This window comes from Micromys minutus (assembly GCF_963924665.1).
Source record: "Micromys minutus genome assembly, chromosome: 1".
In the NCBI taxonomy this organism is placed as follows: Eukaryota; Metazoa; Chordata; class Mammalia; order Rodentia; family Muridae; genus Micromys; species Micromys minutus.
This window is the reverse complement of record NC_137969.1, coordinates 185,274,384-185,300,905: the sequence shown is the minus strand read 5'-3', so window position 1 is coordinate 185,300,905 and position 26,522 is coordinate 185,274,384. Positions and strand designations below refer to the sequence as shown.

General features: G+C 36.2%; 1 pseudogene across 1 annotated transcript; it reads left to right on the top strand.

Annotated features, from left to right (window-relative positions):
- Nucleotides 1-683: 683 nt before the first annotated feature.
- Nucleotides 684-26,494, top strand: LOC308416938 (ferritin heavy chain-like; annotated as a pseudogene). The gene is made up of 4 exons: nucleotides 684-753; nucleotides 2,002-2,070; nucleotides 3,473-3,605; nucleotides 25,904-26,494. The product of its transcript is annotated as a ferritin heavy chain-like (transcript).
- The last annotated feature ends 28 nt before the right edge of the window (nucleotides 26,495-26,522 follow it).

Sequence of the window (26,522 nt, the reverse complement as noted above, 5' to 3'; positions counted from 1 at the left end):
AGAGACAGGAGAGAGAGAGAGAGAGAGAGAGAGAGAGAGAGAGAGAGAGAGAGAGAGCGAGAGAGAGAGAGAGAGAGAGAGACTGAAAGACAGACAGAGACAGAGACAGAAACAGAAACAGATAGGGCGTGTGTGTGTGAAAGAGTGTAGAATAGAACAGAAAGAAAGAAAATTATTTAGTTTGATGAGTAAAAGTATGAATTTGATGTCATTATCAAGGTGGGTATGAACAGAACTATAATTATTACAGAGATTATTGTCAATAAAGAGAAATTATGTTTTCCACTGGGACAATAAGAATGTTATTCTGGGAACAAGTCTGCATTCATTAAAAATTCAAATTTATCTGTAAGGAGAAACCTAAACTGAGAATAACATGGAAAACATTGCCTGTTCCTTTAATTTAACTTCCTAAGGAAGTGGTTGTACAGAGTGAGCACACATAAGACAATAGAATTATTGTCCAAGGGATAAATATCATTCTTAAGTTGGCATCAGGATTAGGCAGCATTAGATATATGGTACAGATTTTGCAACATGAAAACCATAGAATTAAGGACTGTGGAATCTTTTGCCATAGTACTAGATTTCTGCTAATATCAGATAATGTGTGGCAAGACAAGAATTGCTACAAAGACCTTGGGAAGCCAGTGTAAAACTTTTAAGAAAAAACCCAAGTCGCAATGGAGACCTTAAAATTTTGGAGATGCAAGAAATATGGGGTCATCTACAAAGGAAAGCTGCATATCAGAAGTTGGATATGTCAACTAAGCGCCTATGATCGATTTAAATATCAGAGATAAAGAGTTAGGGCTAGCAAAACCATTTAGATAATGCCATGAGAAGCTGTAGATGAAGAACATTGATCTACAGGATTTGATGTTTGCTGCACTGAGTTTTAGTCTTGTTTTGGTTCACTCATTCCTTGATATTTTTTTAACTTTTCTTTTTCTAATTGTAATATTTATTTTATTCCATTGTGTATTGAAATTATATAACTTGATTTTATATTATAAAAATTCATAGTTAAGTGAGTATTTGTAGATTTATGTTAAGATGATATATGATTAGACATTAAAGAGTTATGTGGTAAAATGTCAAGGAGCAGAAGTAGATGCAGAAGGGGGAGACAAGATAGAGGCAGATGTGTATGTTTCTTTTGGCATATTTCTATCTTGATACATTTGTTATTATTACGTTTGAAAGTTTCTATGAGTCTTTTATCATATAGAAAGGCAGTTTGTATCTTTGTTCATTGGATATAATCTTATTGTGTAGAGTATTGGTCGATTGAGAATTTAATATATAAACCACTTTGACAATCTACTGGGCTTTGGAATCATGTTTGTGTCAGGCATTGGAAAAGTCGAACATGCCAGGGTGGTCATATACATGTATGACAGAAACAACAGAGAACATGAGTAAACCATGCCTGAGTTCTTAGAGGCAGCCAGGAGCAACAAGTGATGTGAGAATCTAATATTTGTGCTTGGCTCCACACTGGAGCAGCATTTGTGGAGTGAGACCATGGGGGATGATAAAAGGGTAAGCCATCATTTTAATATTCACCACAACAAATATTGAGTCTAAGAAACTATTTGGACTCCAGAGATTTTAAACAATTTTGGAACTGCTAAAAGTCTATACAAGACATTTAAAACAGGATCAAATACATTTTTAGTTATAACAACTATTTTATAGAGACATGGTATGAAAGATTATGACTTGAAAGTTTAGCTGTCAACTTGACAAGGGGTATAGTTCTGATGATTAAATTTTATTGTAAAATTTAAAAGAAATAATAAGAAATAATAATCTTGAAGACAAAATTTTTAGATATGTCTATAAGATATTATCTAGATTGGATAAAACTGAAGTAGAAAGATCAACCATAAACGTGGACAGCACCATTACTTAGGAAGCGTCTAAGAGTGCATATAAAGGAGAAAGTGAGTCCAATACTAGCTTTCATTTTTTTTTTTTTTTTTTTTTTGTTTTCAGACTATGAATGCAATGGAATCAACAGCTTCTGGCATCTTTTCTGCTACGATGTGTCTTCAATGAGTCAAAGTAATACCCTCTTTCCCATAAATTATTTTTGTTTGAGTATTTTGACTTCATAACAAGAAAATAACTTGCAAAAGCTTAATTAGATTTATCAAAATAGTCTTGTGGAAGAGCTATCGGTAGTTTGTGGCTGCTGAGAAAGGAGAGTCATTTTTCTGTGAGGGTGTGGTCATAGATTGCTTATGTTTCAGTGGGCTTTTCCACATCCATTGCATATAGGCAATACTAATTGCACTTCGTACGTTATTGTTTAAAAAATAGGGCATGAACAACAGCGTGGCTGCCAAAACATGACCCAAAAAAGAATTACAACAAAAGACATGCTAATCTGAATAGGAGAAGTCTCAGGAACTCTCAGTCTTAGATAAAGAACTATAGTAACTGGAATTCTGAAATAGGAAAAACAATCTTCTCCTTGGAAGAGCATGCCAATTGCTTGTTCAATGCAAAATAGTCATTCCCAAAAATATACATACAGGTAACATTATACAGACTGTATTTTTATAATTATCCATATAGCACTCGATCTATTTATCAATCAATCAATCAATCTATTTATCTATCTTTCTATCTATACTGTGTATATAACATATTATATTTTATATGTACTATATTGATATATATTTTATATTGAGGGACATATATGTGTGTATTCATAAATGTTATATATTTGTCTGTATGTGTGCCTATCTATCATCTAAAGAAAAAATAGGCCAATATTATTAAAGACAATAGAGGGTAGACAAACAGAGTTTGAAAGGTGGGGAAAAAGTGAAATGGTGTAATTATAGTACAATCTCAAAAGTTTAAAAAATAAGCCACAAAATTCTGGGTCATGTGTTGAAAGATAAGGAAGTAGTTTCTTGCTATTGCTGTCATTGGCTTGATGCAGATTACGTCTACACAATACTATAGATGGTGAATGGTAAGATATCTTTCTGTGTCCACTTTTCACCTGTCTTGTACCTTCCTGCCAGTTCTCTTGTGTGAAACTATTATTATACTCTTTTTCATATGCTTTTGGTATTTGACTTACATGGCTAACCTATTAATATTCAGTGTCATATTTCATGTTTTCTCATAATTATTATAGTTTTTATTCTCTTTTTATGTATTTTCCTATCACATATTTTCAATTTAATTCTGAAAAACTAGATGTTCAATTTTTTTTTCAAATAATGAAGACTTTTATTAGCTCAGGGTAAATCAATATGATTCATCAAAGAATAGAAATGAGTAAAGAGGTACTGGGATGCCCAATATAGGTCATTCAGCATTCAAGCTCAGTCTCATGTTTCAGAACTGTGCTATGCTTCATGTAAGGGTATGACATCTGTTTAATTAGATGAAAAAGCATTTTCACCCTTACCTGTCATATGCCATTAATGATCTCTTTATATGCCAGTTTTCCGTTTCCTCTTCACTCTTGGCTCCCTGCAGGCCCATACTCTCACACTCCTGAAGCAGGTGTTCTGGTGCAGTCACATCATTACCATTCTCAAGACTCCATGTGAGACCTCATTGTGGGCAGATACCTGGTGGGTGAATTGATTCCTTCTGTGCCATATCTCCACCCTAGTTGAAAGTGCTACAGAAGCTCGGGGTTATATGCTTCCTTTTGCTTGATCTTTAAACAGACTGTGGGTCGGGGTGTTTGTCTTGGTAGAGACTTCTGTGTGATTGTCACATGTAACATGGCAGTTTTGACTTCTGATGGTTATACCTTGTGTAATTTATGCAACTTATACATAATGTGATATAATCAACAAATAAAAAACATAAGGGTACTTACACTTACTCTGATTTAAGCCATGTAGGTTTAATGGTTATAACCCAAAACATAAAAAAAAAAAACCACAGAAATTTCTATCTCCTGCATGAATCAAATTTTTCTACTTCATTTTATATCTCTATTGCAAACCATCCTTATTAGTCATATCCAGGGTTAAGTGAAAATTATATACTGAGAATATTATTTTATTTGATGAAGTTTGTTTGTTATTGCTACATGATAACAAAAGAAAAATTAAAAGAAATTCATCTACACTAACCATTAATATGATATTGCCCTGTTTCAGTAAAGTAGTAGTTCCTGTGGCAGGGTTAAATAAATAGTAAATATTCCCCCAAATATATGGAATATATGTATGTATATATATATATATATATATATATATATATATATATATATGCTCAGCATGCATATTTTGTTTTAAATGTTCCCTTGTCATGTTTATATGAAATCATACTCTGTATTTCTCTAATTAGCAGTAGCATTTAGTATTTAGAATCAATAGATTTTTTTTGTTCATGCACATGAATAAATTAACACATTTAGGTAACCATAATCCTTCTACCTCTCTATCTGTTTTTCAATTTTTGTTACTATTATGGTATTCCATACCATTAAAATATTACTTTATTATGTTTATTCTCTTAAATTGGTTTTAGGTGGGAGATGCATACCGACATGTGATAACATCATGTGATAACATGATTCTCTACTCTCAAATCTGCTTGTCTAGATATTACAACGAAGTGGATCTGGACAAGTAGGATATTCAACTGTCAAGGAAATGCTAGTGTGAATGTGGGCTTTGTAGTCTTTCACTGTTGGAAAAAAAACAGACTTGCAATGATCAGTGAAAATGTTTAGGATTATAACATTAAAACAATTCTAATTAAACTATACCTAATTAAATAGTGATTTAAAGTCTCCAAATCTCATCAGCCATTATTCTTCTATACTTTAGGTGACTGGTTTTAACCAAGTATGAGAGTGTGAAGTTTCACAGAAACTTGGTGCTCTAAGTAGGAAACAAATTTGTGCAGTTGGGCAAAGATTTCTTGAAATCACAAGAATAAAAAGAACATGAGGACCACTAGATTTCTTCCAGCCAGAGTAGGCAGCAATCAAAGGACATGAACACACAACTGTTAATAGATAAGAAGTCAGTTTCTTCAATTGCCTGAAGGCCAGCCATCTGAGATATTCCCAACCAGCTATATTAAGCCTCAGAAACTGTCAAAGAAGACATAAAAGCCTTAACAGTGTAAACATTTAAGGTGCTTAGTAGTGTGAGAAATGTACTTTAGCTGCTGCTTCTTTTCCTGTACAGTGAGGACAATACTGACTCACTGAGCTGTTGTAAAGAATTAAAAGCATTAACATTTATAAAGTGCTTTCAGTAGCACAGAACTTGCAGGGAATAGAACAAGAGGATTCTAGTTACACGTTGTTCCAGACACACACTGGAAATGTTTCCAATTTACCTAAGGTAATGTAACTTAAAATGAGAATATGGTTAAAATAGAATGAACCAGAAAAAAAAAAAAAAAAACAATTTTACAACGTATTCAAATGTTAAAGTGAAATATGGGCCCCAATTACAGCATTAGGGAAAACAGATTTTTTTTCTGGTAAGAATGATTCAAAATCAATACACTGGAATTCAAATAATATCAAGCAACTCACCACATGTTGTTTGATCTACTCACATTTTGATATTCCTCAGACCTATAAGCACAAAATTTGAAATGCTATTTTAGGCACAGCCTGGCCCAACCACCAGCCGGAAAGACGGCTTGTACAGGCTGAGCAATTGGTGAGTGGGAGACCTAGGCTGCTGGGGAGCAGAGGGATCTCTGCGGAGTGCACACAGAAAGGGCACCCCCTGCCCTGACCTGCCCTGTCCTCCCCGATCCAGTTACCTGGAACAGATCTTAGGAACTTCTGTTCCCACCCGGAGAGGACTTCAGGACGCAGAGCAGAGCCTGGCCCAACCACCATCCGGAAAGGCGGCTCATACAGGCTGAGCTACTGTGACCTGGAACAGATCTTAGGAACTTCTGTTCCCACCCAGAGACGACTTCAGGACGCAGAGCAGAGCCTGGCCCAGCCACCAGCTGGAAAGGCGGCTCGTACAGGCTGAGCAACTGTGACTGGGAACAGATCTTAGGAACTTCTGTTCCCACCTGGAGAGGACTTCAGGACGCAGAGCAGAGCCTGGCCCAACCACCAGCCGGAAAGGCGGCTGGTACAGGCTGAGCAACTGGTGAGTGGGAGACCTAGGCTGCGGGGGAGCAGAGGGATCTCTGCGGAGTGCACACGGAAAGGGCACCCCCTGCCCTGACCTGCCCTGTCCTCCCCGATCCAGTGACCAGGAACAGATCTTAGGAACTTCTGTTCCCACCCGGAGACGACTTCAGGACACAGAGCAGGGCCTGGCCCAACAGCCAGCCGGAAAGGTGGCTCGGAGAGGCTGAGCATCTGTGACTAGGAACAGATCTTAGGAACGTCTGTTCCTACCCGGGGGCGACTTCAGGACGCAGAGCAGAGCCTGTCCCAGCTGCCACCCGGAACCTGGGCTTTTGGGGAGTAGAGAGACCTCTGAGGAGTGCACACGGAAAGTATACCAGGGACACAGACCAGATACAAGGGAAAGGCAAGAACATATCACTGACAACAAAATGGCAAGAGGAAAGAGAAAGAGTATATCCCAAGGAAACCAAGACAATCTAGCAACACCAGAACCCAGCTCTCCGATAGTAGCAAACATAGGAATTCCAAACACTCCAGAGAAAGAAGACACAGACCTGAAAACATGCCTCAAGACGCTGATAGAGTTACTTAAACAAGAAAGGGAGAAAAGCAAAAAGATTCAGAAGCTTTTAAAGAAGAAACAAGAAAAACACTCAAAGAACTCAAAGAACGAGACGAAAACAGAACCAAAGAAATAAAGGAATGGAAGAGGGAAATTAAAACAGAAATTGACACAATAAAGAAAGCGCTAAAAGAGATAACCCTAGAGTCAGAACACCAAAAAAAGAAATCAGGAGTCACAGAAGCAAGCATTTCCAACAGATTACAAGAGATCGAGGAGAGAATCTCGGGGGCAGAAGACAACATTGCAAACATAGACAGAACAGCCAGAGAAGATGCAAAAAACAAAAAGCTCCTAACCCAAAATGTCCAGGAAATACAAGACACAATGAGAAGACCGAACCTAAGGATAATAGGAATAGAAGAGGGAGAAGAGTATCAACTAAGAGGCACAGTAAATATCTTCAACAAAATCATAGAAGAAAACTTCCCTACCCTCAAGAATGAGATGACCACGAGCATAAAAGAAGCCTTCAGAACTCCAAATAGGTTGGACCAGAAAAGAAATACCTCCCGACACATAATAGTAAAAACATCAAGTGCCCAAAGTAAAGAAAGAATACTAAAAGCAGTAAGGGAAAAAGGTCAGGTAACATATAAAGGCAGACCAATCAGACTCACACCCGATTTCTCAACAGAGACTATGAAAGCTAGAAGAGCCTGGACAGACATCATGCACTCCTTAAGAGAGCACAAGTGCCAGCCCAAGCTGCTATACCCAGCAAAACTATCAATCACCATCGATGGAGAGACAAAGATATTTCAAGACAAATCAAAATTCACACAATATCTGACCACAAACCCAGCAATACAACGAATTATAGGTGGAAAACCCAATACAAGGAGGGAAAATACAGCCTAGTAAAAACAAGAAAACTCTTAAACAAGAGAACTAAAGAAAAAAAACACAGACACAACTCAACCCAAAAAAGCAAAAATGGCAGGAAACAGAAACAATTATTCCTTGATATCTATTAACATAAATGGTCTCAACTCCCCAATAAAGAGACATAGACTATCAGACTGGATACATAAACAAAATCCAGCCTTTTGCTGCATACAGGAAACTCATCTCAGAGACAGAGACAGACACTATCTCAGAGTAAAAGGGTGGGAAAAAAACTTCCAAGCAAACAGCTCCAAGAAGCAAGCTGGAGTGGCTATTCTAATATCGAATAAAGTAAATTTCCAACCAAAAGATATCAAAAAAGATAAAGAAGGACACTTTTTACTCATTACCGGGGAAATCTGTCAGGAGGAACTCTCAATCCTTAACATATATGCTCCAAATAAAAAATCACCCACATTCATAAAAGAAACTCTACTAAAGCTCAAAAAATACATTTCACCCCACACAATAATAGTGGGAGACTTTAACACCCCACTCTCACCAATGGACAGATCAGGGAAACAGAAACTGAACAAGGACACTGCAAAACTAGCAGAGACTTTGAACCAACTAGAATTAATAGATATATACAGAACATACTATCCTAAAGTAAAAGAATAAACCTTCTTCTCACCACCCCATGGCACCTTCTCGAAAATTGACCACATTATTGGACACAGAACGAGCCTTCATCGATATAAGAAGATTGAAATACTCCCATGCATCCTCTCAGATCACCATGGTCTATGGCTGGTCTTTAACAACAACAAAGACAACAAAATGCCCACATACACATGGAAACTAAACAACACTCTGTTAAAGGATAGCAGGGTCAAAGAAGAAATAAAGAAAGAAATTAAGGATTTTCTAGAATTCAACGAAAACGAAAACACAACATACCCAAACCTTTGGGATGCAATGAAAGCAGTATTGAGAGGAAAACTCATTGCTCTAAGTGCTTCCAAGAAGAAACTGGAGAAAGCTCACATCAGCAACCTGACAGCACAGCTAAAAGCACTAGAACAAAAGGAAGCAGATATACCCAAAAAGAGTAGACGGCAAGAAATAATCAAAATTAGGGCAGAAATAGACCAAATAGAAACAAAAAAAACCATTGAAAAAATCAACAAAGCAAAGAGTTGGTTCTTTGAGAAAATCAACAAGATTGATAAACCCCTAGCCAGACTAACTAAAGGGCAAAGAGAGAGTATCCAAATTAACAAAATCAGAAAGGAAAGTGGTGACATAACAACTGAAACTAAGGAAATTCAAGAAATCATCAAATCCTACTACAAAAACTTATACTCCACAAAATTGGAAAATCTGGAGGAAATGGACGAATCCCTAGACAGATACAAGGTCCCAAAGTTGAACCAGGACCAAGTAAACCATCTAAATAACCCTATAACACCTAAAGAAATAGAAGAAGTCATCAAAAGCCTCCCAACCAAAAAAAGCCCAGGTCCAGACGGGTTCAGTGCAGAATTTTATCAGACATTTATTGGGGATATAGCACCAATATTCGCCAAGCTATTCCAAAAGATAGAATCAGATGGAATATTACCCAACTCATTTTTTGAGGCTACAATAACCCTCGAACCTAAGCCACACAAAGACCCTACAAGGAAAGAGAACTTCAGACCAATCTCACTTATGAACATTGATGCAAAAATACTCAACAAAATCCTTGCAAACCGAATCCAAGAACACATCAAAACCATCATTCATCATGACCAAGTAGGCTTCATCCCTGGTTGCAGGGATGGTTTAACATAAGGAAATCCATCAATGTAATCCACCATATAAACAAACTTAAAGACCAAAATCACATGGTCATCTCACTAGATGCTGAGAAAGCATTCGACAAAATCCAACACCCCTTCATGTTAAAAGTCCTGGAAAGAACAGGAATCTAAGGCCCATATTTAAACATAATAAAAGCAATATACAGCAAACCAACAGCCAACATCAAACTTAATGGCGAGAAACTTGAAGCAATCCCACTAAAATCAGGGACTCGACAAGGCTGCCCACTCTCTCCCTACCTATTCAACATAGTACTGGAAGTCCTGGCTGGAGCAATTAGACAGCAAAAGGAGATCAAGGGGATACAAATCAGAAAGGAAGAGATAAAAACATCACTCTTTGCCGATGACATGATAGTGTACTTGAGTGACCCCAAAAATTCCACCAGAGAACTCCTACAGCTGATAAACAAGTTCAGCAAAGTGGCCGGATACAAAATTAACTCAAACAAATCAGTAGCCTTCCTATACTCAAAGGACAAACATGTGGAGAAAGAAATTAGGGAAAAGGTACCCTTCACAATAGTTACAAAAACTATGAAATACCTTGGTGTGGCTCTAACTAAGGAAGTAAAGGACCTGTATGACAAGAACTTCAAACCTCTAAAGAAAGAAATTTAGGAGGATCTCAGAAAATGGAAAGATCTCCCATGCTCATGGATTGGAAAGATCAACATCTTAAAAATGGCCATCCTACCAAAAGCAATCTACAGATTCAATGCAATCCCCATCAAAATTCCAACCCAGTTCTTCATGGAATTGGAAAGATCAATGTGCAATTTCATATGGAATAACAAAAGACCTAGAATAGCGAAATCCATCCTCAACAACAAAAAAACATCTGCGGGAATCACTATTCCTGACCTCAAGCTATATTACAAGGCAATTGTGCTGAAAACTGCATGGTACTGGTACAGAAATAGGCAAGTGGATCAATGGAATAGAATAGAAGATCCAGAAATGAGCCCTCATGTATATGGTCACCTGATTTTTGACAAAGGAGCAGTAAACATTCAATGGAAAAAGGACAGCCTATTCAACAAATGGTGCTGGTCCAACTGGCACTCAACATGCAAAAGAATGAAAATAGACCCGTTCTTATCTCCTTGTACAAAGCTCAAGTGTAAGTGGATTAAAGATCTCCACATTAAACCAGATACACTGAAACTATTAGATGAGAAAGTAGGGAAAACCTTAGAACACATAGGCACAGGAGAAAATTTCCTGAACAAAACACCAATGGCTCAAGCTCTAAGGTCAAAGATTAACAAATGGGACTTAATGAGATTGCAAAGTTTCTGTAAGGCTAAGGACATCGTCAAGAAAACAAAACGGCAACCAACAGAATGGGAAAAGATCTTTACCAACACCACATCAGATAGAGGCCTAATATCCAAGGTGTACAAGGAACTCAAAAAGCTAGACACCAGAGAATCAAATAACCCTATTAAAAAATGGGGTACAGAGCTAAACAAATCATTTTCAGTTGAGGAACACCGAATGGCCGAGAAACCTCTGAGGAAGTGCTCGACATCCTTAGCCTTCAGGGAAATGCAAATCAAAACAACCCTAAGATTCCACCTCACACCAGTCAGATTGGCTAAGATCCAAAACTCAGATGACAGCAGATGCTGGCGAGGCTGCGGAGAAATAGGAACACTTCTTCACTGTTGGTGGGGTTGCAAGCTAATACAACCACTCTGGAAATCTGTCTGGCGATACCTCAGAAAATTGGATATAGTACTACCTGAAGACCCAGCTATTCCACTTCTGGGCATATACCCCAGAGACACTTTAATACACAACAAAGATATATGCACCACAATGTTCATAGCAGCTCTATTTATAATAGCCAGAAGCTGGAAGGAACCCAGATGTCCTTCAGAAGACGAATGGATACAAAAATTGTGGTACATATACACAATGGAATACTACTCAGCCACCAGAAACAATGACTTAACCAAATTCTTAAGAAAATGGCTGCATCTAGAGAAGATCATCCTGAGTGAGATAATCCAGTCACAAAAGAACAGACATAATATGCAGTCACTGATAGTGGGATGCTAACCCCAGAGGCTTGCACTCCCCCAGAAACAACTCACAGACTGTATGAAGTCCAAGAAATAAAGAAAACAAAAACTATACATATATTCACAAAACAAGAAGACTTTGACTATTTCCATGTTGCGTTTTGTTTTGCATGTACTTTACGCTTATTGCAACTAGTACGTTTTCAATGATACTGTCAAGCCCTTGAAAAAAATCAAGTACTGACTAAAAAACATATTCACATATTTTTATGTAAAATTTATTTTAATGTCTGAAAAAACAGTACTGACAAAAATGTATAATTTTAAGCAAAAAATGTTTAAAATCTTTAAAAAAAATAATAAGCTGTTAGTCTTTTGTGTAGATGGAAATATCTCAAGAAACACTTCTGGTTATGATTAATAATTTGAGTCTTATTTGTAACAGATAAGAGACCAATGTATTTTCCATGTATTTTCATGTTAAAAAAAAATAAATCTTGTTTTGAAGACAAAAAAAAAAAAAAAAAAAAAAAAAAAAAAAAAAAAAACTAAAATACCCTGACATCGACTGGAACTAGCAAAAAAAGATATCGTTATCAAAATTATGAAGTAATTCAAGAAGATCCTTTTATAATAACACTAGGTTACATGTTGTATACATTATGAAACAATATATTTTGAACCTGGGCCTGTCATAATGGCCCACATTTTTAATCCAAACAATAGGGAAGAAGAAACAGGTAGATCTTGGTGAGTTTGAAAAAAAAAAAAAAAAGAAATGCTATTTTAGAGCCCAACCTCTTTAGAAGCAATTTTGTTTTACTACTCAAAACAAAAGACCTTTTCTCTCCTTTCTCTCTTTCATTCTTTCTTTTGAGGCTAAATGTAAAAATAAAACATCTGGTATAGATTTTGTAGGGTGGTAAAACAAACAAACAAAACAAATTAAAGGGAAACATTTTCAGATATTTCTATCTTGACTGAGAGTCGGTTAAGATGCTTGTGCTAGAACAATATACAAGAATAGGTTTCCCCAAAAGTCAAGCGTTGGCTAAGGAGAACCAGACCACTGTTATCACTGCAGAAGATGAATGTAGTGGCACTTCTAATTCGTTTAGTATTCAGGGTTTCAACCTTAATTAGGATTCCTTTGTCACATCATTCATCAAATATACGTGAAGAAATGGAGATTGGGCTCAGAGTTTTCTGCTGCCTCAGGCATGCTTCTCATGCTTTTCCTCATTTCAGTGTATTGTGAAGTACAGCGAGTTGACTTGCAAATGCTTCAGATGGAATAAGTAACACCCAAATGAAGAAAGCATACGTTATAAGAAGTTGGAAAAGAACAGCATAAACTAATGATTTAACCAGTTCTTAACTGCATTATTACTGGTGTTTCTTTCAGCCTGTGCTCTTACTACGATGCCTTTTAATAACCCATATATTCCATTTCTTCCTAGAGGGTGTGCTTTGCAAGGGTTCTTTTGAAAAATAACTTTTTGTAAAGTATTTTGTTCATGATATTCTGAAGCACTTTTTGTTACCATTGATACTATGCTCTTGACAGGATGTAAAGTATTTTATATAAAAATGTAAAATTAAATTTAGCTAACATGGAATTGCTAATTTGGTAGTATGGTTAACAGGTACATAATTACTCTGAGCAGCTAAACTTATTTTAAATTCTTTCTGTCTAGCAAAAATTCAGTTACTGTCAAAACTTTCTTCTGTGGCTTCCTTTGATAATGTGGCCACAGACGGAACAGACTTATATTTTCCCTTTGTACATGTTGCCTCCAGTACACATATGTTACATGAATTAGATTATTTGAATTGTTCATAACGTCTTACCGTATGCCTTTCATGTATATATATATATGTCAACATTAAATACATATATATATATATATGTACTTAATGTTGACATAAAAATACAAGATAATGTTTCCTGTTTTCATCCCCCCAAATCCATCATACTCTTAACACATTAAATTTGTTTTTAAGATGGTTGTTCTGAAGTAATATAGACTGTGGTGTTTTGTCATGTTTCACTAGGGATACTTGCTAATTTATGGTCTAAACATATAAATATTGCAATAGCTGTATTTTACCATATATTAGGCTTGAAAATGTTTTGAACCCATAATTTGGTACTTACAAGCTGTGGTATGTGAATTGTCTTGGTTTTCAACACTGAAATTCTTCATCTGAAAAATGTGAAAGATGATGCAATGCACTTCATGAACTACATGATTGAACTCGGTGAGTGAAATGCTTGTAAGTATATTTGACATATAACCGTCCTCAACACCATCATTTATTATTGTTAACATTGACTGAATTTTTTATAGACTAATTTCACATGACAGATCTCCCTCCCTCTACCAATATTTCAAAATGAGAGACTTGTCTTCTAATGTCTAATGTTGTAAAGGTTTTGTAGTTTCACAAAGTATATAATCAGATTACATTTTCTTAGTGATTTCCAGCATTCTTCCCCAAATATGAAAACCATTATAATCATAAAAGATTCTATTAGTTTTCTTGCAGGGGCTTTCTGAGAAAATAGAGTGCTCTATAAAAGGCATGATATACGTTTTGTATAAATATGTGGTGGGAAAGACTTTATGGGTTTCTTGAAACAAGTGTTGGCTTAAGAAATACTGAGGATATCCTCATCCCTCTGTTAATATTCCCATGTCTTATACTTCAGAGCTGTCAGTCAATATTTTTGATCATTAGCCATCTGTGATTATTTTAATTTTTGCCAGCAGGAGAAGGAACTCTTTTCTACCCAGGAGCTCTGCTATTACAATATAATTTATATGTAAAGAGCTCGTTTCATCAGTGAGAGAAACTTTGACACAGTTTTTTTTTTTTAAAGTTTAAAAGAAATTCATAACATCTTGGGTTTTTTCTCCCAATTTCACTTTACATCACTGTTTCTGTCATTCCATTTTTTATACAGATATTATACAGAACCCAGAAGTATTTACACTTCTGAGAACAGCATTGAAGCTATGTCTATGTCTTTTAAGTATAAAGACTCCAAGTATTTGTGTTTGCTTTTTGAAATTTTAAAGTCATAAAAAATACTTTACCTTGCCCCCTATTTCAGGTACAACAACCACAAAACAATTTTATTTCAATGTTCCTTATCATAGTTCCTTAAAATGGCATAAAAACATGCAGTCTATAATTTTGCACTAAGGACAAGGATTGAGAGATGACAGGAAATAATTTGAAAGTTGGCCTTCCCAAGTCACCCTGTGACTTATCTTTGCAGCTACAATAACACCCCCATAGCTCACCATGTCTGCTACTGATTTTACATTGACCCCCAGTGACTCAAAGCTTTGTCAGTCACTTTAGCTATAAAGTAAAATAATAATCTTGAGATACTATAGCTACTGTGAAGATTGATGCGGTGTTGCTCAAGAAATGAAGTAAAAGGCTCTGTATGAACACCCAATGCCTAGGTCGTACCACAGAGTGCGTAGGTGAAGTGAATTACTAATGATCTATACAACATTTTTGGTCTTGAGCTTTACAAAGCAATTTTTTTTTGTCTCAGGTCAAATATTGTTAGAAATTAGTGCTTTTTTAGATCCCATGACATGTCCTGGGGTAATTTGAAAATATATATTAGTCTTTCCTGGTGAAAGGGCATCTTATGCTCTCAGCAGGGTTTCGGCCAGAGAAAATCACTGATTATCTGAGTATAAATATATGTTACTGATTATTTGAATACAAACACACACAATTTTCTATATTCTCTTCTTATATTTTTCTAATTCAATATTTTCCTTCAATGTCTGTACACTGAAAAATAACTAGAATTCTTATTTAAACAGCTTTCTTAGATCAATCTACCAGATCCCTAGAATAATAAACTGTAGTGAAAGCAAGCAATGTACAGGCACTTGAATTTTCATTGTTTTTATTGAGGAGTGGTAATTAGACAGGAAGTTATGTGATTATACAAACACACATATACACACATAAATGGACACACACATACACCAACATGCAGAGAGAGAGAGAGGAATTGGGAAACATGACTCCTGTAAATCTGATCAGGTTGGTAGAGAAATTTCTATTTAGCAACTGAGAAGATAGCTAAATGTTCAAACTAACCCTCACCTGCCTGGCCTGTTCCCACTAAAATTAGCCTGATATATTTTCAATTTAACTACTGATTATATTTTTGTTGTTGACTTTTTTTGGATAATGTCAGTGCAGTTCTTCTTCCAATTGAAGCATTAAAATTTGTCAGGATATCTAGGAATGTCAAGAGTAATGACAAAGGACTACCAACATGTGCTTTTATATCATATGTCTTATGATACTAGGTTCTTAATTAAAAATAAACTTCAATGCATGGTACTCAATATTTCCGACAACATTTTTATTTTCTTACCGATCATTATTTTCTGTTAACGAATGGTGGAATGAACTAAATAGCCTTGTGAATAGAATCTTGCCCCGGTACTAAATCAAAAAGTCACTACTTAGGTGTTTTGAATCCTAACTAAAGTTTACACACCAGAATTGCTAAATAATTTTTCAACCTCATTTCTCTGTGCTTTTTGAATTGTCCAGGGTGACTATAAGTTATGACTTATAGTCATAGTCTGTATATGTCGCGTAAATAATGGGATATAATATTGTCTTCTGGTAACTTGTATTCATGGCTTTGAAAACAATTCCACTCTGACATAATCAACATATGCAGCTCAATTAAGTCTACCCTCCTAGCTAGCACTAAAAAATAATCAGATCAAATAACACTATATTTAAAAAAAAATATAATTAAACCTTGGAAGATCAAAAAATCCAAATGAGTTTACTATTTTATTTCTATGCAAATAACAAGTCTTTGGGACAGATCAAATGCCCTTTTTCACGTCCATATTGCCAAACTTTGATTTGATTGATCTATATTTATCCCCATGTGGCAGCTGGAGCATCTCTTTAGAGGAAAACTTTCCTAATTCTAGTCTATCAAGGAAAATCTGCAAGTTAAAAACTCACTTTTATCAGCAGGCATCGGAGAATGGCAGGTGGCAGATAGAGCTTTTAGTGGGTTACTCTAATTGCTTTTTCTTTTACCTTTGCAGTTAAAAAATAAGTTGTAAGAACAAGCAAAAGGCAACTTTGTATGGTTTTGGCAATGTGTTTATATCTTTGTCTAGCCAAAATTTTTGTGATATTTCCACTGACTTTCTGTATGATCTATGTTGCAGATGTCTATGACCTGAATAAGGAATATATCTAAAAAGAAATCGGGAAATTTGGGTGGTTTAGACATATCCAGGTACTGATTGATGCTATTGCAAGTCAGTTTATTGTTCTCCTATGCTTTGTTTTTACAGTTTTGCTTACTAATTTAAAAAAATTACATTCAGATATGGAAAAGCAAAATAATAACCTAACCTGGGGAATAAATTATTACAATATTTGGCAGTCTGAAAGAAAGCATAAACAATATTACCTAAATATTTTATTAAAAATATTATAATTATAAATCACCATCCATTCAAAAACTAAAAGGAGTACTAACCATAAACATTAATTTATTAGTTTATAATCTTTTTAATATGACATGGTCATATCTAAAAATCATATTATTTTTTAAGTAATTGAAGCAAGATATCCTGAAGATTATTCTAACTTATGAACACTTTTTAGTATCTTATGTATCATAAACCATTTTCAATTCAGTTTTATCATTATAACCTTAATCTTTTTTCACTCTTATTGAAAATAGTTTATTTTTTTCTCCCAGTTCCTCCCTTCTCTCTTCCCTTTTAGATCTGTCTCCCTTTGGACTGTCATTAGAAAATAAGCATGGTTATATAGAAAAATAATAAAATAAGATGAAATGAAGCAATATAAAAGCTAACACATCTGAATAGATCAAACAAACAGAACGGAAATAAAGCCCCCCCACCTTCCCCCAAAAGTCACAAGAAGCAGGTATATCTGTAGAGAACCCCTCATTTGTATATTCTGGAATTACATAAAAACACTAAACTGGAAACCTGAGCCTCAAATACATGGACACAGAAGAAAGTTTCCTGAACACAAATGGCTTATGCTCTTAGATCAACAATCAACAAATGGGACCTCATAAAATTGCAAAGCTTCTGTAAGGCAAAGGACACTGTCAATAGGATAAAACAGTATCCAACAGATTAGGAAAAGATCTTTACAAACCCTACATCTGATTGAGGGCTAATATCCAAATATACAAAGAAGTCAAGAAGTTAGACTCCAGAGAACCAAATAAGGCTATTAAAGATGAGGAAAAGGGCTAATCAAAGAATTCTCAACTGAGAAGCACCTAAAGAAATGTTTACCATGAAAGTGCAAATCAGGGAAATGCAAATCAAAACAACCCTGAGATTCCACCTCACATCAGTCAGAATGGTTAAGATCAAAATCTCAGGTGACAGCAGATGCTGGCAAGGATGTGGAGATAGAGAAACACTCCTCCATTGTTGGTGGGATTGTAAGCTGGTAGAACCACTCTGGAAATCAGTTTGGAGGTTCCTTAGAATATTGTACATAGTACTATCTGAAGACCCAGCTATTCCATTCCTGGGCATATACCCAAAAGATGTTCCAACATAAAACAAGACACATGCTACACTATGTTCCTAGTAACCATATTTATAATAGCCAGAAGCTATAAAGAACCCAGATGTCCTTCAACAAAGGAATGGATACAGAGAATATGGCACATTTACACAATGGAATATGCCTTAGCTATTAAAAACAATGACTTCATGAAACTCATAGGCAAATTGATGGAATTAGAAAAATATCTTCCTAAGTGAGGAAACCCAGTCATAAAAGAACATACATTGAATGTACTCACTGGTAAGTGAATATTAGCTCCAAAACTCTGAATACCTGAGATACAATTTATTGTAGTAAATAAAAAGTGAAAACCTTTTATCCCATGCTAGTGCTGGCAGCAGTAGGGCTTCATCTTTATCTCAGTGGCTCTACCCTATTCTCAAGTACTGGCCGGCACTGGCTTCCTTTGACTCAGGTGGTCTGCTATACCTACCCTTCCTGGTATTGAACCGAGTGGTTCATGACTGCCCAGAGTGTTTCTGTCACTTTCCTTTGGCCTTGCACACACACATTCCAACTCTGTGGTGGGCATTGTGTATCTTGCCACAACACTCTCTTTTGATCTCAATTAAGTCACCACTTGAAACAACACACCAAAATACTCTGATCCAATTGGTATGGTATAATTTGCTCACCTAGATAAGTCAAATAAATCATCTTGTACAATTCCATCTCTTATAAAATATTCATAACAACCTTTTTTTCATATAGAGATGTGCTAAGAGAAACATCCTCATCTGCCTCTGTATTGCTCCTCCTTCAATCTCTTGCTTTCTCCTTCATCACCAAAACTTTGTCCTGCTCCACTCTCTACTGGTACAATCATGTATCATCAACCTACAAAATTTCACAGACCATATGAATCTTAAGAAGAAAGACAAAAATTTGGATTCTTCAGTCCTTCTTAGAAAGGGGGAACAAAATACAGGAGGAAATACAGGGGCAAAAAGCAGAACAGAGACTGAAGGAAAGGTCATGCAGAGACTGCCCAACCTGGGAAGCCATGCCATATGCAGTCACCAAACCCAATCTCTATTGCTGATGCAAAGAAATGCTTGCTGAGAGAAGTCGGATATGAATGTCTCCCAAGAGTCTTTGCCAGAGCCTTACTGATACAGATGAAAATGCTTACAGCTAATCATTGGACCTAGCCCAGGAACCTCAATGGAGGAGTTAGAGAAAAGACTGAAGGAACTAAAGGGTTTCCCAACTCCATGGAAAGAACAACAATATCAACCAACCAGACCTCCTCAGAGCTCCCAGGGATCCACATAGAGATCCATGGTTTAAACTGCATATGTAGCAGAGAATGGCATTGTCTGGCATTAATAGTTAAAGCCCTTGGTCCTGTGGAGGCTTGTTTTCCCAGTGTAGGGAAATGACAGGGTGATGAGTTGTGCATCGGTGAGTGGGAAGTGAAGCATCCTAATAGAAACAGGGGGAGGGTATATGGAAGAGGGGTGGACCAAGAAAGAGGATAACATTTAAAATGTAAGTATATAAAATATACAATGAAATGTATTTACAAAAAATACAGATGTTTAGGGACCAATCGCAAACTCTTAATGATATTCAAAAATTAATGGAAGATATTAACTGGCTGAGTTATACAGTTGGATTAAGTACAAATGAAGGAGAATATAAACAGTCCAAACTGTCTAACAGGTGAAGCACTAAAAGAGTTAACTCTTGTAGAACAAAGAGTACAATAGAAATATATGGATTGAATGGATGCTAAACTAGATTGTACTCTGGTCATTTTACCTTCATCTCATTCTCCTAATGGGATCCTAATACAAAAGAAAGATAATTTTATGAAATAAGTATTCTTAGCTCATAAACAAAGGAAAAATTGAAGACATATATAAAAAAGATTCTGAATTAAGTATTAAAGGTAGAATAAGACTATGTCAATTGTCTGAAACAGATACAGCTGAAACTATATTACCATTTAAAGAGTATTTGATTATGTCATTATGGATGATTAATGAGGATTAGCAAACACTTGTAGTAAACGCTTGGGTGAAATTAATAACAAATATTTAAAGAAGAAAACATATATAGTTAAAAAAAACAAAGTAGTTGGATTTGTCCATATATAGTAAACACCAATTCCAGAGGCACCAACATTTTATACTGATGCAAACAAAATGGAGATGATGGGTTATAAGTCAGATAAAATAAGCAAGTTGGTGAAATCTCTCTCTCTCTCTCTCTCTCTCTCTCTCTCTCTCTCTCTCTCTCTCTCTCTATCTCTATCTATCTATCTATCTATCTATCTATCTATCTCTCTCTCTCTCTCGGTTCAAAAATCACAATTGTATGCAATCCCTATTGTATCATTAGACTGTCTTGAATCTCTTAACATAGATATTGATTCTTTATATGCAGAAAGAGTAGTTTTGCATATAAAGAAAACTGAATTTGTACCTGATAACTGAGAATTAATTTTTTATTAATAAAAGTCCAACAGAACATCAGAAATAGAAATTATTTGTTAAATATTACTTATATTCTACCTCATACAGTTTTGCCAGGTCCATTAACTCAAGAAAATGATGAAATCGAGCAATCACTAATTGGAAATGTGTTAAAAGCCTTAAAATTTTATGAGAAACATCATGTTAATGGGAAAGATTTAAAGAAAAAAACTGATCACTCAATAAGAAGCCAAAGAAATAATGATGATGATGATGATGATGATGATGATGATGATGATGATGATGATGATGATGATGATGGTGGTAATGGTGTGCTATTTGTTCTTTATGCAACCAAACTCTTTTACCTGCTGTTATTAACCCTATGGGAATGAAAATAAATGACATTAGACAGATGCATGTTTTCATTTCACAGAATTTGAAAAACACATATACTATGTCATTGACACTTACTGAGGTATTCAATGGACAACTGCTTCAAGTTCTGAAATGGGTGACTATGTAATTACACACTTATTAGAAATAATGGCATTTATGGAAATTATGAAGATACCTACCCTACACAAATTAAAACTGACAATGCTTCCCATATATATCCAATAAAATGAAGCAATTCTTTACAAATTATAATATAAACCATGTTACAGGTATACCACATACTCCTACAAGACAAGCGGTTTTTTGAAAGACATGTTAAAATAGAATTTAGAAGAAAGACATCTTAAAATAGATGGCTTATAAAACAAAATGGGAGAGTAGAAATCCCCAGAGAAATACTAAATAATGCTTTATTAACTCTCTCTTTAATTCTGGTGATGTTGAAAGAATTTCAATATCTAAAATACTGAAGAACTAGGCCAACCAATATACTATAAGGATGTGTTAACATTAGAATGAAACCGGCAATAGTTTTAAGATGGGAACATGATTATACTCATCTAACTCCAGGGAATGAAAAAATATGGTTACCAACAAAATGTATAAAAATTATGTCTGACCAGGGAAAACTTCTTGTCACCTGTGACATGGATATCTTCACAAAGGAAATAGCCCAGGTAATTCATAGATTGTCTCAGTTACTGACTACTCCAAAAATATGCAAACAGATAAACTTTAGAAGGGCTAGCCCTAATTATTAATCACACAGAGACTGCATAAACAGAGGTAATTGACAGTACATAGATTAAACAGACAATATAGAGTTTGGATAAACACACAGACTGGGCAATAAATTCTACAGCTAGCTTTATTCAGACAAATAAATTTTTGGTACCCAAACAGGAATTCTTTGCCTGAATTTTATGGGAAAGCAAGTATATATAAGACCATTGTCCCAAGCCCTTAAGTTGAGGTGGGTGATTTCTGTCACTTGATGTGTTATGGTTTTTTTCATCTAGGATGACAGGTTGTTTTGCTTAACTATTCTATATTGATAATAATTTGCAGTTGTTTTGTTTGAATTATTGTATATTAGTAGAAGTTTAAACTTTTGTTTTATTACTGTATATTGATAGAAATGAAAATTCTTTTGTATGAACTATTGTATATTAGCGGAAATTTTAATAGAACTTTAATGTTTTTACATACATTTTGTATATTGATAACCTTTAAGGCTTTTGTTTAATTATTGTATAGTGATAGAAGTTTAAGGTCTTTTTGTTAAATTATTGTTTGACTAAGTTCTATATAAACCAATTATTTAGAATGTGATGGTTTTTATAATTATTTATATCATGTGTAGATTGTAAATGTTAGAGAAAATGAAAATTCTTAAATAAAAAGGGTGTTATGATGTGGAAACTTCTGGTTTCTTTGGAAAGTCAGTTGTGTCAGATGGTATCTTGCTGGGATACACATGTGAAGAATTGTTTCCCTTAAGTGAACACAGGTAAAAAAAATATTTTGCTAAAACAGACACATAAAGGACTATTTTGTTTAAGCAGACAGACGTGAAACAAACATGTGAAAGGATATATGAGGAAGGATTCTTCATGAACCACATGCATGTATTGGTTCTCTGCAGATTGATGTTTATATGCAGATGAGGGCAAGCATAAGATAAGGCAAGGCCTGTGATCGCCCGGGCAGTGAAAAGTAAAGGCAGGGGCAGAGTTTTGAGACTGGAGAGATAGGGAGAGAAAGATAAGGAAATCAAGATCAAGAAGGAAAAAGATGAACCAGCTCATTTGGCTTTAAATAGCCACAGGTAGCTATGAATATATTGTAAGGGATGGATAATTACAGGACAATTTGTCTTATTTAGGTGTGCAGTTTATATAAATTATCAATTGGCTCTGAGTTTATTGTGTGGATATTTTGTGAAGTGAGAATTTACTGATATAAATCAGATTGATAAATCACAAGCCTCTAGAGATGTGATTTTACCAGATTTCTGGGAATGTGAGCAGAGTCTGCAGCAGAGAGCTGAGAGATAGGCAATTTCTTGTTTGGGACTAGCATGGCAGCAACACACCATGGGAAATAGATAGATGGCAACTAATGGGACTATTCATGGAGGTAGAGAGACCATTGGAGACAGAGAGTAGCAGGGGTCACTGTGGCATGGTGCCTGGAGACTATTTACATTTATTAATAATTACTACTACAGTTCTCTTTACATTGTACAGCTGAGCTCCCTTTGTAATGACTCCATATAGAGAAATGTACCAAAATCTTTTTGTGGTGTTCTGATGGCTTCTTGGCACTTCTGCAGACTTGGACCCATTGGCACATTGATGTCAGCGGATACAGACTCACATAGAGTTTTGCTAAGTCAGTCTTGAAAGACGTGGTAAGGCAAGACCTGTGGAGAGTACGTGATATTTGGAAGCAGTATAAATAGGACTCAATGGACTGTGAGAGGGGCTTGCTTGAATAGTTAGCTTTGCAATGCATCATTGGTCTCAGGTCTTTGTGGTCTTAACTTCCTTTAGTAAGGCATGACAGAAAACTTCTCCAGGTATCCATTTTGGTCCTAACTGTTCTTGCCAGCTTGTTCCTATTCAGCTGAGGCCTGGCTGTGTCTTCTGGGTCACACCACTGCTACTAATTTGTGTTTGTTATCCCAACACTACTCAACTGGACTGCTGATACATTCATAAACTATTCACAAAAGGATTGAGCTGCTGTTGCTGCTGCTCCTACTGAATCCCGTAAACTGAATTGTTGATTTCCTGACAATATAGATATGACTTGCTCCTAAGAAAACATTCTAAACAGGTTCATTTCCATCACATCCTAATTCCTTTCCATGACCTCTGGTGTGTGGTGGGCTAGAAGGGAGGTTCATGCATTTAAAAATTGTTATTAAAATTAGGGTTTGAAAAAAATGAATCCACCACATAGGTTTTTTAGCTTAGGGTCTATGGCTTCTGGGGCATAATTTACCTTATAGTTCCTGAGAAACCAGTGCATTCCCTTGGATATTAGAGTGTTCAGACTGCATTGTGTTTCTCTGTTTGTGTCCTTACTAGTTAGTCAAGGAAGCATGCAAGCTTGACAAGGCAATTGGTCTTAGACATTAATCTTGTATGCGCTCTAAAGTTTTGCATACATTATTTTATCCTGGCAACTATAACTGTATTGATCCTGGCAATCAACATTATGGTCTGTTCCTGATAAGGATATAAAAAGTATGATTGCTCTCAATAAAATTACCACAGCTCAAGACTTGCTTTGGATCCTCCAATGGGTTTCATACCTTCTGGCCATATCAGGTAACCTTACCCAGTAAGTAAGCACAGAAACTTATACTTGGTCAATGGAATTGATTTTAAGATCTAGACAGAAATCCAAACACATATAACTGCTTGATTTATAATGAAAAAAAAACAGAAATACACCTTGTAAAAAAGATAGCACCTTCAACAAACAGTGTACGTCAAACTGAATATCTGCATGTAGAAGAATGCAAATAGATTCATGTTTATCACTCTGAACATAGATCAAGTCTTAAGACTTCAAGGTAAATCCAGATACATACAGCCGATAGAAAAGAAAGTAGAGAATAGCCTTAGAAACAGTGGCACAAAAGATGAATGTTTACAGAATATCTAAAATACAAGCATTAAGATCAGCAATTAATAAATGGGATATAATGAAACCGAAAAGTTTCTGTTAGGCAAAGAATCCCGTCAATAAGACAAGGAATTAACCTACATAATGGGAGAAAATCTTTGCAGTTCCACATCTGCTAGATAATTAATATCTAAAATATATAATTAACTCAAGGAACTGGATATCAAAACTTCAAATAATTAATTTAAGAATTGGATATAGAGCTTCGAGTTTCTATCTGCACCCCAGAGCTAACCCTGTGCCAAAACTCTCCAAAACCCAAACCTACCCTGGGAGAGCTGGTGTCCCAAGAGTACAGACAAACTAGATCAGAGGTGAGATCATTACTACTGCTCCAATACTTGGTCTAAGTGGGACCTGCCCAGAAACCATAGGACATGGGAAATTCAGGGCAGCCCAGGAAACAGTTCTTCCAGTTTTCATCTCACCCTGGAGCTGACCCTGTGCCAGCATTCTTCAAAACCAAATTCTGTCCACAGAGAATTGCTCTGCCAAGAATGCTAACACACCTAAGATCACAGACTCACAGGCTTATAGGAGGAACAAGCTACAGTCAGAGAAAGCAAAACAAGCTAACACCAGAGGTAACCAGATGGCAAGAGGCAAACACAAGAACATAAACAGCAGAAATCAAGGCTACTTTGGATCATCAGAACCAAGGACGACGACGACGACGACGACAAAACCAGAAATCCCACAAATACATGGAGCTGAACAACTCTCTACTCATCAATAAATTGGGCAGGGAAGAAATAAAGAAACACTTAAAGACTTTTTAGCATGTTATGAAAACAAAGGCACAACGTACCCAAACTTTTGAGATACAATGGAAGCAGTGCTAAGAGGAAACTCATAGCTCTGAGTGCCTCCACAAAGAAACTAGAGGGCATGCACTAGCGGCTTGACAGCACACCTGAAAGCTCTAGAACAAAAAGAAGCAGATACATTCAAGAGGAGTAGACAGCAGGAAATAAACTCAGAGCAGAACTCAACCAAGTAGAAAAAAAGAGAACTATACAAAAAAATTAGCAAAACCATGAGCTTGTTTGTTCAGAAAATTGAATAGATAGATTAAACCCTTAGTCTGAGTAATCAGAGGGCACATAGTCAGTATCCAAAATGAACAAAATCAGAAATGAAAAGGGAGGCCAGACATTCTTGCCCAGAGACGCCGTGATTTCCTGCTTCAGCAGTGTTTGAATGGAACCCGGTGCTCGACCCCTCCGACGCCCCGCAGGCCTTTTCAAGCCTGAGCCCTAAGCAACTTCTTTGCACAACTGCTCCAGTGTCAACACGGAGCTTTGCTCCACCGCCAACTTGACCACCACCTCTCCTTCGCAAGTGCGCCAGAACTACCACCAGGACGCAGAGGCTGCCGTCATCCTGGAGTTGTATGCCTCCTATGTCTATCCGTCTATGTCTTGTTATTTTGACCAGGATGATGTGGCTCTGAAGAACTTTGCCAAATACTTTTTCCACTAATCTCATGGGGAGAGGGAAGACACTGAGAAACTAATGAAGCTGCAGAACCAACGAGGTGCCGAATCTTCCTGCAGGATATAAAGAAACCAGACCGCGATGACAGGGAGAACAGGTTGAATGAAATGGAGTGTGCACTGCACTTGGAAAAGAGTGTGAATCAGTCACTACTGGAACTTCACAAACTGGCAACTGAAACGAGTGATTCCCACTTATGTGACTTCATTGAGACACATTACCTGAATGAACAGTGAAATCCATTAAAGAACTGGGTGACCACGTGACCAACTTACGCAAGATGGGAGCCCCCCGAGTCTGGCTTGGCAGAATATCTCTGGGACAAAATGATGAGAGCTAAGCTGACTTCCCCAAATCTACGTGACTTTACTGGTCACTGAGGCAGTGTATGCATGTCAGGCTGCCTTT